We start from the raw sequence: 13,576 nt of genomic DNA on the forward strand, positions 1-13,576 counted from the left end.
AAGGTGGGTCCAACTACCTCCCATGTGTTCACTCATCACTGTGTTCCAGCAGTCACCTCAGTTAAGAGTCCTGATGGGATTGGATGTGGCTCAGAATGTCACCCTCATGAGCTCTACCCTGCTACAGCTGCAGTTCTGCAATGGGAGAAACTCAAAACCTCAAAACACATGCACATGAAAGAAAAGAGCAAGAGCAAGAGCCCAAACAGGCCAGGTGTGGCAAAGGCAGCTGGAGTGTCTAGGTGGGGACTCAGAATTATGTCAGTGGGGTGGAATGGCTGTTGGCACCAGCATGATAACAGAGAGCCAGCCCTGCTCATTTTGGGGAGCAGTGTGTTGGGGAAGGCAGCAGAAATTGAGAGGCAGGATTGAGTTTGGCCCTAGGAGGAGGTTGGGTAAAAGGCCAGTGTGAGTTGGAGGGCCTGGGCAGATAGAGAGAGGCCAGTGCACACACCAAAGCCTGGAGATTGCACTTGATGTCCAGGGTTGTGGAACACCATCTCCCCTCTTCCTCACTACTGAGAGCAAGGGGCATTGATAAGTTCAGGTTGTGTGTGGCTGCATCCAAGGTGGCTCGGCTAGGCACCTCTGTTTCCTTTACTCAGGAGGCTGGGAGTCCAGGCTCCACTGAGGCTTGGCTGGGAGGATCGGAGTCTGAGTTTATGCCTGTGTTCCTGGTAGGATCCATGTTGGCTGAGCCTCAAGGCTTTTGTAATGCGAGGATGGGTAACTGTCATGTCTTTATCCCAGGACACACTTGCTAAACGGACTTGTTTGCTCCGAGGAGGAAAGAGAGAGGGGGGAGTGGTGCTGGAGACAGGGATGCAGACAGGGGTCATGGTCTTGGCATAACTCAGTCTTGGAGATGATATCCCATCACCTGTACCCAATTCAATTCCCATGAATCCAGAGGCTGAGCCCCCTTGAGGTGAGGGGTAAACTGGTTCTGGGCGGCAGGATGCTGTGGTACCTTGGAGACTCTGTGAGACCCCGACACAAGACACACTTGGCCCTTTTGAAATCTTAGGAGAAGCCTTGGGAAGTTGTATGGCGGAGGGGAGCAGCCTCTGCATCTCAGTCACCTCCAGCTTGCCATGGTATAGAGTGGGAACTGCAGCCACGATGGGACGGACATTGGCCACGTCCCTGTGTGGGACACAGGCTTGATTGAGTTAGGGTGCATTCTTTGTCTCTCCCCTTCTTGTGATTGTCCCATCTCTACATTTGCGCTTTAGCCACCTGTGAGTCCCATATCTAGTTTCAGAGAGAATAGAGGGTGTTATGGGCCAATAGACACAATAAACCCTAGATATTAGATGCTACCCTACTTTCCAGAAATGACTGGGCACACCATGAGTTGCACAATGATGGGACCAGGGTCCAAAAGCTGCTGAGAGGGAAGGACTGGTTGTGAATGCATTTTTGAAGGCTCCAAGCTGAAACTCTAGTGGCACCAAGCAGGGCAGATGCTGGTGGGGGTATTTGGGTAGTTGTTGGTGAACACCTGCGCACCGAGATGGGTAGGCATGGAGGAGAAATCAGCGGCCCATAGGGCTTTTGAAAGTGGTCTTATGTGAAAAGAGGCTCAGGTATGGGCTCAGGAAATGACATCATTGCCTTGACAATGGATCAAACAGAACATGGAACCCTGGTATCCAGGCACCCACTTCACTGACCAAGCCATCCGAGCTCATTTGGTTGAAGACACTGGAGTGAGAAGGATGTTCCCCTGTGGTTGCAAACAATGCCGAGCCTCAGGCTCCCAGGAATCTCAGTGGGGCCAACTAGCCCTTTTGTGGATACACCGTGTGAGGCTTCATCTTAGACGCCAGAGCCTCTGGCGATTGTCGCAGAGGAGCTCAAGAGTAACAGTGAGTAGCACAGGGCAGGTGAGCCCAGCAGGCCCTCTAGTCTGATCCCTGATTAATGGCCCAGGACTCCTATTCTGACTGTGTGTGTGTGTGTGTGTGTGTGTGTGTGTGTGTGTGTGTGTGTGTTTGTACTGATGGGAACTGTCCCATTGTGCTTTGACTCTAGTGTATTGGCACAAGTCATTTTTCTGTTTGTCACCATTTCCATTTTGAACACACCATTCTTGGTCCCAACCCAGGGTGAAAATGATCAGAACACGGAGGAGCCCTTCAGGGTACAGAGCCTTAAACCTTACAGGCAGGACCAGCTTAGGAATGAGCTCCTGCCTGTCATTTGTGGGAGGAACCTACATTTCAGCAGCAACATGGGGTTAATCTCCTGGGATTCCATCCCCACCCAGCAGGTGCTGGATCTCTTGATCCAAAGTTAAGCGCCAGACCACCAAGCCCAAGTGTGTAGCCCCCTCATGCCTGGGTCTTGGGGCTGCCATGTACCTCTCAGGGACCCAAAGGTTTGTGATACCTAATGAGATAGAGGACCACACTCATAGTGGAATGTCAGCCCCGAATGGTACAAGTCCTGGAGGTGCCTTCCACAGCCTTGCAAGGGGAGTGAACTTCCCCTCTCAGGCAGAGAAACCATCCTGACTCCAGCTGATCCGCAGAGGTCCGTGGAGCAGTCCCCACACACTGGGCACCACAGCTCAATGGTGTGCGCTGAGCTCATTCCCAGGTGGACTCAGTGAGGCCAGGTGGTCTTTCTGGTTGATGTTGGCTTTGTGAAGAAAGTAGATCTGTGCCAGAGGCGTCTCAAAACTCGGTCCTTGGGAAAAGCACTTTTGGGGTAATAAAGACATGTTAGTTTCCATAGTGGGACAGAGCGTCCTAGCTGGGACATAGCTGGACAGGGGCTTTGGACATGGCAGCTCCCACACCCAAAAATATGTGGGAATCAGCAGTTTGGGCTCATTCACTGATGAACATGGAGAAAGCACCCACTGTGTGAAGACACGTTTCCAGTCACGTTTCATAATTCAGTGAAAAATGGGGTGCAAATACTGCCATTGTGTCCCTTTTCATGGGGGTCAGCCTAAAACCGCAGGTGCCATGAGTACATATCCTACATGTGACTGCATCCCTGACTCCATGAGGCATAACTGCATGTTGTCCTCTTCCGTGACTATGGTGGAAACCTGGACCAACTTCAACATAGAATGGGCTTTGGGTCAAGAGGGTGGGCTCCTGTTTCCAGAATAGGGACCTTCAAGGTGATTTGACTTGGGAAGGCTGAGGAAAGACTGCTCTCCCCAATTCTGTTTTCTGCCTGCAATGTAAGGTGTGGGGCTTCAACAGTAGGAGGGGTAAGGCAGGGAGTTGTAGGTGGAGTCATGGTCCTCTGGGGAAGCCCCTGGGATAATGGATCCCCCCACACTACACCTCCCTCTCTTCCCCCAGGGCCACAGAGATGTGGTCTGCACTCATGGGAAAAGAGAGGTCCACAGCTACTCAGGGAAACTTAGTGAGAGCTCACAGAGAATGAGGTAGCATTGCAGCCCACACCAGGGGAGGAGGTGTCTCTTGAGCCCTAGGAAGAGTGGGTAGGAGGACAGACACTCCTGGAAGGTGCATTCCAGGTTGGAGAGCACGTAGCCAAGGGGAAGAATAGTGTCAGGCCTGCCCAGAGGAGGGAAGAGCTAGGCATACCATGGATCTAACGCTCCTATGTTGAAGGTTCTTTGCATGTGGCGACCTGTCCTGTTCCTGCCTGTACCGCCACTGTGACTTGTCTGAGGTGGACTGGTGTGTTCAGAACCAGGGATGGTTCAGAAGTGTAGGTTCAGAGGTTTGCTCTGGGGGCCGTGGCAAAGGCAAGGCCAGGGTTTTGCTGACTCCACACCTGCCTCCCCACAGTGCCTCACCTTCCTTCCTGGGGACCTGGGTGAACTTCTACACCGAGGCTTCCCATCAGCCTCCAGGCTCTCTGAGTCTGCAGATGCTGCTGCTGTACATGGGGCTCTTGCTGGTTGGCTTGTACCTGGAGCACCAAGCACACCACCTCCTGGCCCCAACTGAAGATGGCATATAAAGCCAGGCAGAGCCTGAGAGCCAGGCGGACTGGGGTGAGGACCTAAGGGTATATGAGGAAAGGTCCGACTGTTGTCCCACTGCAGGGAGTCTGTATGCCTGGTGTTGGGCTGGAAATTAGGATAAGGCTTTGTCCATTCAGGAAGTGACCCCAGTCTGCAAAGAGGTCCTGTGTGGGCTAAGGGCCTGAGTTCTTCCTGGCAGCAGGGGTATTGTGTGTCTGTGCGAAGGTCAGGGCAAGGCAGTCATGTTGGCATCTTTTCTCCTCTAGCAACAAGCTCAGTTCCTGTCACGGCTCCTAAGCCAACCCCAGAGCCCGAGCCTTCTCCCTGGGAAGGGGCAGAGCTGGAGTCCAGGACATCAGGGGTCTCCACTAGGTACTCCCCACGGCCCCAATATAACAAGCGGATGAGAGGCAGGTGCCTCATTCACGTCTACCTGGAAAACGAAAGGACAACACAGTACAAGAGCATCCTGGTGAGTCTTCGAGCAGGGGAGTCTCCTGGGAGCCCACACTGGGGAAGACCGAGTCCACAGCAAACACTTTGGACTAGGCCTGTCTTCTTGAACTGGAGCTTCTGGAAGGTCAGGAAGGAGAGCATAAAATGAGGAAGAGAGAGGCGGGAGAGTAGCAGCATGCCAGGTCTGGGTGCGAGTGGGCCTGCGTGTTTTGGGGTGTGCCGGTCAGATGTGCAGGAGTGAGTGCTGGGTTCAGAGGAGGTCAGAGAAATATCAAGGGTACAGGCCATCCTCTACGGATTTGGATATTGAGGAAGAGTATATTGAACCATGGATGTTGAAGCAGAGGAGTTGGCAGTCATTTTCTTGTGTGTGGGAGGGGATATGTTGCTGGTTGAAGGGAAGGGAGCCATTTTAGCATGATTAGGGTGCGTAGGTGTGGATACAAGACAATTGGGGCCTTGGAGGGGCCCATTAGTGTCCTAGTTTGCATGTATGTGAATAGAGAGTTAGCGGCTCTCTCTGCAGAATTTTCTTGGGTGTGGAGTATCCATCATGAGACTCTGGTGTCCACCTCCAGGGAAGCCATGTTGAACCACTGCACCTGCTGGGTCCAAACCTCCTGACACCCCAGCAAGCACTGACACTCTCGAGCCCAGCAACTTCCATGCCTATCATTAAAGAGTCCTAGTGTGTTCTGTGCCCTGGCTGTCATGACCAAAGCACCTAGGGTTTGTGCCTGGTCCACACAAAAATGCAGCTGCATTCCAGACCAGAGCAGGGATATGGAAGTCCACTGGACCATTCCTCCCATCTTGATGGTACTAGAGTGTGTATGCACAAAGGCTTTTGGTCCTTATTCTCTTGTCCCTGTAGGGCATTGCAGGTAAAAGCAAACTCTTGTACCAAGATTGGACTAGAGGCTCATAGGAAGACCCCACATGATCACATGAAGGCCTCAGGTAGCAGGGTAACAAGATGGTGCCCTTGTGTTGAGAGCTCTCTTGTCTCTGGTTGTCCTAGAGCACTGTCCTCTGGGTAGCTACTCCCAAATTTCCTGTCTGATGAGCTTTCTTCAACCCTGCTCAGGTGACCTGCCAGGACAGCACTCCAGTCATCATCCGCAGGGCCTTAGATGCACACTTGCTCCAGCAGGAGGATCCAGAAAACTACGAACTTCTACAAATTGTCGCGAACCATCAGAGTAAGTGGAACCATCAAAGGGTAGGGAGCAGTGAGTCACAGTGGGCTCATGAGAACTGGGAGCCAAAACACAGTGTGCATTGACCCAATGCCCAGGAAGAGTCTGGTGGGACTTGTGCAAAAAACAAAGTGTAATGATGGGGCATAAATCTGCAGGTTCTTCATGTTGCCCAGGGGCTGTGGACCTGCCTATCATGTTTTCTTTCCTTGGCCTGAGGAGGCATTGCAAAGCTATTATTCACAAGGGGCCAAGAAGAGAGGCTTCTATGTCTTCTGTCAAAGAAGACAGACAACCACAGGGTGCCTATTTTGGCAGCCTTTCCTGACCTAGACGAGTACATGAGAAAAGCAGTTCAATGAATAATCATTTCTGGCTTCCAATCTTTCTATTCATTGCAAACTGAGTCCACTTAGGACCAGAGGCCATTTCTAGAGAGAAGTATGTGGTAGAATAGAGCCTTTTACAGCTTGTAAACACTTCTTGGAGAGAGAGAGAGAGAGAGAGAGAGAGAGAGAGAGAGAGAGAGAGAGAGAGAGAGAGAAAGAGGAAGAAGAAGAAGAAGAAGAAGAAGAAGAAGAAGAAGAAGAAGAAGGAGGAGGAGGAGGAGGAGGAGGAGGAGGAGGAGGAGGAGGAGAAGGGGGCGGAGGAGGAGGAGGAGGAGGAGGATTACAAGGAGGAGGATAAGAAGGAGGAGGAGGAGGACGAGGAGAAGGATTAGGAGGAGGAGGACGAGGAGGAGAAGAAGGAGGAGTAGAAAAATGAAAATAATTTGAAGGAGGAGACCATGAATAAGAAGGTCAAGATGACTATAAGAAGAAGCATGAGGAGAAGATGAAGAAGAACAAGAACAAGGAGAAACACAAGGCGAACAAGAAGTATAACAATAAATTGATTGAAAATGTGAATGAGAATTATACTCATGAGGAGGAAATGCAGAAGTAGGGAACTCAAGAGAAACATATTGCTCTGGATGGCACAGGCCTGCTGTGGACATCCTTCTCCCACGCTCAACACACCTCCAAATTATATCCCTCAAATTAGTGTAGCCCTGTATGAGTGGATGAATCCACTGGCAAGGTGGAGGCACCCACCATCAAGTGCTATTCCCCAAACTCACCTGTGATCATTGCTACAGTGGGGAGAAAACCTTCAACACATGAATCTTTGGGGACCAATTCAGATACAAAGTCTAGCTATTTCTCTTTGGTGGGTCCAACGTGAACTAAGAGGTTCTGGGGTACAAGGGGCTATTTCCTTGAAAGTTGTTCCTCTAGTGGACCTCCTGTGCATAGATGGTCCTCAGGGAGGAATCAGTGGGGAGTCTTTAGTGGAACAGGAGCTGGATTCCGGGACTCTCAGGTCTGTGTGTGAGACCTGAGCTGGCAGAGGCTCTCAGTTGTGGGGGATGTTGGGTAGTGAATTCCTTGAGTGTCACCTACCACGCCTCTGCCCCTGCCTCTCCAGAGCTGAGGATCACTGCTGATGGGAAAGTATATTACGACCTGGATGGAGGAGTGGCTTACAACTTTCTTCTTTGGGAAACAGCTGCCAGCAAGTCGTTGAAGGTCAAGCCAAAGGAGGTAAACAGCCACCTTCTTCACTCTTTACTCCTGGTGCCACTCCACATCCTCCAAGGGGTCAAGAACCTCAGGTTCTGGATGGATGTTGTAGACTGCCCACAGAGCCAACTGCCAGGCTGGGTGGGGTGCAGTTGCTGGGCTTTGCTGATGTTGTCATCCCCCACAGTTCTTGCAGCCTTCTGTGGCAGTGGCATCCAGGATCCCAGCAGCTGTGAGCAGCAGCTCTGCAGTGGCTGCAGGATCATTGCCCCAGACCACCCAAAGCAATGAGTGGTGCATGAGAAAAGTCACCATTAGCAGCTTCTCACTGCTTCCCTCCAGAGAGCTGGTGGAAGACAGCCGCTTTGTTCACGTTCTCCTAGAGGGACAGAGCCTGAGGGAGACAAAGTGCATCCTGGTAAGCCCGACAGCAGGGCTGCCTCCTGGGTGTCCACACAGTGGAAGGCAGGAGACACAGCCAACCCCGGGGCTGTGGTGGGAAATAAAGAAGAGAGAGGTCCGTGTTAAAGGCTTGACCTGAGGAGGGAGAGCATCAGCATGCCCAGGGCCAGCAGTGAGTGGGCCTGTGTATTGTGGGTTTTGCAGGCCAGAAGTGCAGACGGAAGTACTGTGGACAGATGAAGTCAGAGATATGTCCAGGGTGCAGGATGCAGTGCCTAGAACTTGGTATTCTCAATGAGTGAGGTTGGAGCAGAGGAGGTGGCAGTGACTTGCCCCATGTGTAGGAGGGGATGTGTTCCTGGTGGCAGGGAAGGGAACCTCCTTAGCATGACTAGGTGTGGGAATTTGTGGTCGGGATCCCCTGGGGATCATGCCAAAGCTTCGGAATGTTAGCCTCTGCATGTATGTAAATATGGAGCTAAAGGGGTTCTTGTCAGTATTTCTATGGATGTGCAGTAGACATGCTAATGCTGCAGGTGTCCAGCTGAAGAGGAGACATGTTCAGTGACTGCCAGTGCTGAGTCAAGTACCTCATTCTAACCAGACTCGCACTGAGCTTCCAGAGGCCAGGGCCTCTCAAGGCTATCATGAAGAACTCAAGTCCACACTCTTGTATCTGAGTCTGTTTTGTGTAGTGGCAGTCATGACCAAAATTTTCAGTGCATGTACCTCTTCCACCCACAAAGGCAGCCTGCATCCCAGAGCACACTTGGTGCGCAGGTCCCTGGCCCATTGCTGTCATCTCAGTAAGATGAGAGTGTGTCTGTGCATAGGCAGTTTGGTCCTTTGAGCTGAGTGGAATGTGGCTCCCCAGTGGGAGGGGGATGGCAGGTACAGGCAGATATTTGTACCAGGATTGTTGTAGTAGGACATTGCAAGAACCCAGGGGGTATATGGAGGCCACACTCAGGTAGCAGGATAACAAGCTTGTGCCCTTGTATATGTAGCTGAGGTTTCTCCCGAATGTTTGACCACAGTCTTCTGGGTAGCTCCTCTAAAAGCCATTCTCGATGACATTTGTCCCACCCTGATCCAGGTGACCCGTCAGGAGACAGTGACAAGCCTCATCCGCAGGGCCTTGGACTAAAATTTGTTGCAGCATGAGGATGTGGACAACTTTGAGCTGCTGAGATTGATGTCTGAGAATCAGAGTAAGTAGGACAATCAGACAGTGGGGAGACGTGATCCACAGTGGGCTCAGGATAACTCACAGCCAAGAGAAAGTGGGCCTTGGCCCCAAAACACCAAAGTGTGGTGGTCCTGGCGGAGACTCTCAGGGGTTGTGGGTGTTTTGTGGTATAATCCTTGAGTGCCACATAACAATTCTCTCCACTTCGCTCTGCAGAAATCAAGGTCTCTGACCACTCACTCGTGTGTCTGTCCATGAATCAGGGAATAAAATATTTCATCATGAGGAAATGCCTCCAGGTCAAGGGAAAAGAGGTAAACACCTACCTTATTCAAGCTGTACTTGTGCTGCCATTCCACTTCCTCCTGGGGAAATAAGAAGCCTCATCACCTGGACACATGTCCTAGAAGCCCAGAGAGCCAACTGACAGGCTGGAGTGGCTTTCTGTTTCTGGGTTTGCTGATGTTCCATCCCCCATAGTTCTCAGAATCAACCTGCAAGTCGTCCAGGCCGCTTTCCAACAAGCAGGTGGGAGACACCTGCTTCATCCGTGTGCACTTAGAAACACAAAGTCCAAAGATGGCCAAGACTGTCCTGGTAAGCCTGGGAGCAGGGGTGTCCCCTGGTGCTTACACCTGGGTGGGGAGCAGACACTGGTCCAATACCATGGACTACTCATGCCCTCTTGCATTGGAGCTTCTGGATGATCAGGAGGATAGATGGGAATCAAGAAGGGAGAGGTCAGTGTGAAGGGCTGGAGCTGAGATGAGGGATAGCAGCAGCTTGTCCACCGCCATGTCTGAGGGAGTCTGTGTGTCAGGTGGCAGCATGCAGTCCAGAAGAGCAGGGGCAGGTATGGGTGACAGATGAGAATAGGACAGGTCCTAGGTTGCAGGTTCCCCTGTATCAGATGCTGACGTCTATGGAGGAGGACAGCAGTGTGAGGTTCTGCATGTTCCTTGAAAAAGGAGCTGAGAGTGTCTCTCTGCAGAGTCGATATGAATGTGGAGCAAGCACACTAAATATCCAGGTAACCCAATGACCACCCTTGCCAGATGAGGTGCCCTCCTACACCCCAGCCAGCACTGAGCCTCTGGAGGCCAGGAGCTCTTGTGGCTATCTTTCAGCACTCCTGTGTGTGGTCATGTTCCTGGGTCTGTTTTTGGCCCTGGCGATCCAGACCAAAGCCTCTAGGTTTTGTGCCTAGGCCATTCCAAATACCGCCTGCATCCTCAGGCAGACGTGGGATCTTGGAGGCTATTGTCCCATTCCTCCCAACTTGTGGGATGAGATTGCATCTGTATGCAGGTAGTGGGGTCCTTTCACTTCGAGAGAACTGCAGCTCCACAAAGAGCAATGGCAGACCCAGGAAGTCCCATGTACAAGGATTGGGCTAGTAGCCTGTGGGAAGAGCCCATGCGAAGAGCAAGAGGCCCGCCTCAGGTGGTAGGGTCATGGATGTTGCCCTGTATTTAGAGTGGAGGTGCCTCCAGAATGCCCCTGCCCACTGTGCTTGAGTAGTCACTTCAAGGCCCATTTCCTGAAGGCCTGTCTCCCATGCTGCTCCAGGTGACCTGCCAGGATAGGGCTCCTGACGTCATCCGCAGTGCCGTCGAGCTACACTTGCTTACTCAGGAGAAGCCAGAGGAATATGAGCTGGGCCAAATCATCTCTCACCATCAGAGTAAGTGAGACAATCAGATGGCAGAGAGCAAGGATCAGGATGTGGACTCAGGTCAACTCTTAGCACCAAAGAGTAGTCTCTGTCCCCCAAGAACACTCCAACAGGGTGTGTTGGGTTCGTGCACAAAGACAACTGCACTTCTGCTGGTGGAAGGTCTCGAGGTTCAATGGTACACCACAGTGGATATTGTGGCTCCCCACCAGGTGCCTCCCCTGGACATGAACAGACATACAAAGCTGACATCATTGAGGAGTGAGGCGGAAAGCCTCTTTCCAGGAGCAGTATGCTTTCATGGTCTGGGATAGGAGTGGTTTCAGAGCAACATGGGAATGTATGGGCTAAAGATGGAACTGGCATTTTGTGGACTGAAGCAGTACGATTGAAAGCCTTCTGTGTGACCAGAAAACCACTGCCTGGTCAGAGCATTGCCAGGATTCTAGCAAGCAGTAACAGGATGAAATTTTGAAGAAAACATAGCCTGGGAGACAGCCTGAATCATTTGTTTTTGCATAAATTCCATGGTCTTCCGCACCTGAGTCCACTTGCCAAGGAGTGATCACAATAGCCAGGTTATGTTCCCTAAGTAAAGTCAGTTGAGGGCTTCCTGAGCATGTCGGCCACAGAGCTCATCTGATAATAATGCCAGTGCTTTTTCGTTGGTTGGTTGGTTGGATTTTGTGAGCCAAACACCACAGCAGCCATTATCCCAGCCTATATCGCTGAAGACCACAATCCCTATGAGTTCTAGAATCACTTGTCTCCTATCTTAACCAACTGTTATGTTAGTAGAGTCTATGGAAGAGGAAGTCTGTGTGGGTCCTTGGTAGCCTAAGAAATTCATAGCAGAGATACCCACATCCAACCCAGAAGGGATGGAGAACAGGCTCTAGGTTAGAGGGGGGCAACAGGAAACAGGTGTTCAGAGGAAGGAGAAGCAGGCTGTTGTATTCCCCCACTCGGGGTCATGGCACCACTGGGCCATACACCATGTTGGAGGGAAGCATTCCCTTTGTTGGTCTTTGGAACCATTGTTCTCAGTAGGGCAGCATTTGGAATATGGCCTCCATTCTCAGAAGCCTGGTTCACATGGAGGCAGGCACCACCAACGCAGAAGCATGGCTCTATTGTGGTATCCATGTTAGTCAGCCTGTCCTCACTGTGGCCATACTTGAGGAAAATAACTCAGAGGAGTAATCCTAGTCCTTTTCTCTGGGTTTCATAGCTTTCTCTTTGGTTTTGCACTGAGGCTGTCCATAAAGCTCTAGTGTGTGGCAGTGGAGAGCTCCTCAGCCCTTGCCACAAAGGCATAGACTGGGAGAGAGAGAACGAGGCTGGCAGAGAGGGAGAGAGAGAAATATGGAGAGGAGAAGGAGGACCTCTACTTGGAGAATGAGGATTCAGTGGAGCCAACAGGAACAAGGTACTGTTGCCCAGGGCGCAACCCTGTTTAGGTCTTCCTCTAACCATGCTCAACTTTTCTTCCAGTCCCTCCCACCTCTCAGTAGTGTATTCATCTTGAATGAAAATTTCATGTTGACATTAGAGCACTCACCATCCAATGCTTCCCTCCAAACCCACCTATGAAGATGACTCATGTGGGGACTGAATCTTCGGCACAGGAGCCTTTTGTGGTAGATTTCAGATGTAAATCTAGTGGTGTGCTTTGGCAGATGCAAGAGGACCTGAGATGTTCTGGAGTCCAAAGCCTTTGGTAGGAACAGACATTAGGTCTGCTGGAGTGCTCTGCCTAATTTTTCCTCAGGGAGGACTGTGGAGGCTGTCTTTGTTGGTATTGGTACTGAATTGGGGAGCTCTCAGGTGTGTGGCTCTGGCCTTTTCTGGCACAGGCTCTCAGGTGTTGGGGTGTCCTAGAGAGCACCTCCTGAGTGCCACCTTCTTTTTGTACACCCCTCTCTACCCAGAGCTGAGGATTCCAGCACAGGCCAACGTATTTTATGCCAAGAATCCTCACAAAAAATCCAACTGTGTGCTGAGGAAAAGGAGCCTCTCCCAAAAGAATGATGAATGGATCCAGCCTCAACCTCCCTCTGGTCCTGCAAAGAAGGCTCCAGCCCTCCTGAGGATGCTTGCAAAACCATTCTGCTGCTGTGTGCCTGGGCAGGGCTGAGGCAGCCCAGGAATATTTACATTGATTACTATTTGCTTCAAAGTTTGAATCTATAGTTTGCCATTGTCCTTGACCTTGTTTAGTAACACAGTTGTTACTCTATCCTATATTTTTTGTTTCCATTAATATATTATTATTTTAAAATATATATGTTTTTGTTACCTGATCTACTCTGATGATTTGAGTATACTAAATGTAGCAGTGATTCCTAAAGGACACATCCAAACCAACAGGAAGGAATGTTTCCTTGTATCAGCAAGAACTTTGGTTTTTACGAGTTTGGCAGAGGGCATTATCTGAGTCAGTTTTCCAATGGGGACAATGAAGTATCAGCTATCATGGTACAAACACAAACAAAGACACACAAACGCACGCACACACACACACACACACACACACACACACACTAGAGTACACACACTCACTGAGAGATAGATACACAGATGGAGTTGGTCTCTTCTGAAATACTTTGGAGACGTGGTTCTGATTTCTCCCATTTTGGAGTATTTTCAATTGTATCAGGTGTCCTGCAAATGAATCCCATGTCTGAAGAAGACATGCATGTGTACTTCACATGCCACTTTCCACATAACCAGAAGGTCATGACATGTAATATTTTTCATGCAGCTGTGTTTTGACTGTGAACCATCCCATGAGGTCAGCTGTGGAATTTTCCACTGGTAGCATCACAAAGGGGATCCACTCTTTGCATTTGGGGATATTTCTGATTTTTTTTTTCATTCAGATTGGAATGATCTATCTACCTATCTATCTATCTATCTATATACATATATGATTTTTGATCAAAATTGTGCATTTGATGATAATGAATGCCATGCATCTAGGAATCTGTAGACTCTAGACAATGAATGAATGTCTACTGTTGCCTGGACTATTCTGCAAAATCTTGTAGCATTTGAGCATGTATGAGGGCTTCATAGGGCTTGAAAAATGTCCAGGTCAGATGGTCCTGCATGAAGCTGAGTTCCTTGTGG

The sequence above is a fragment of the Spermophilus citellus genome (assembly GCF_964194105.1).
Source record: "Spermophilus citellus genome assembly, contig: SCAFFOLD_36, whole genome shotgun sequence".
In the NCBI taxonomy this organism is placed as follows: domain Eukaryota; kingdom Metazoa; phylum Chordata; class Mammalia; order Rodentia; family Sciuridae; genus Spermophilus; species Spermophilus citellus.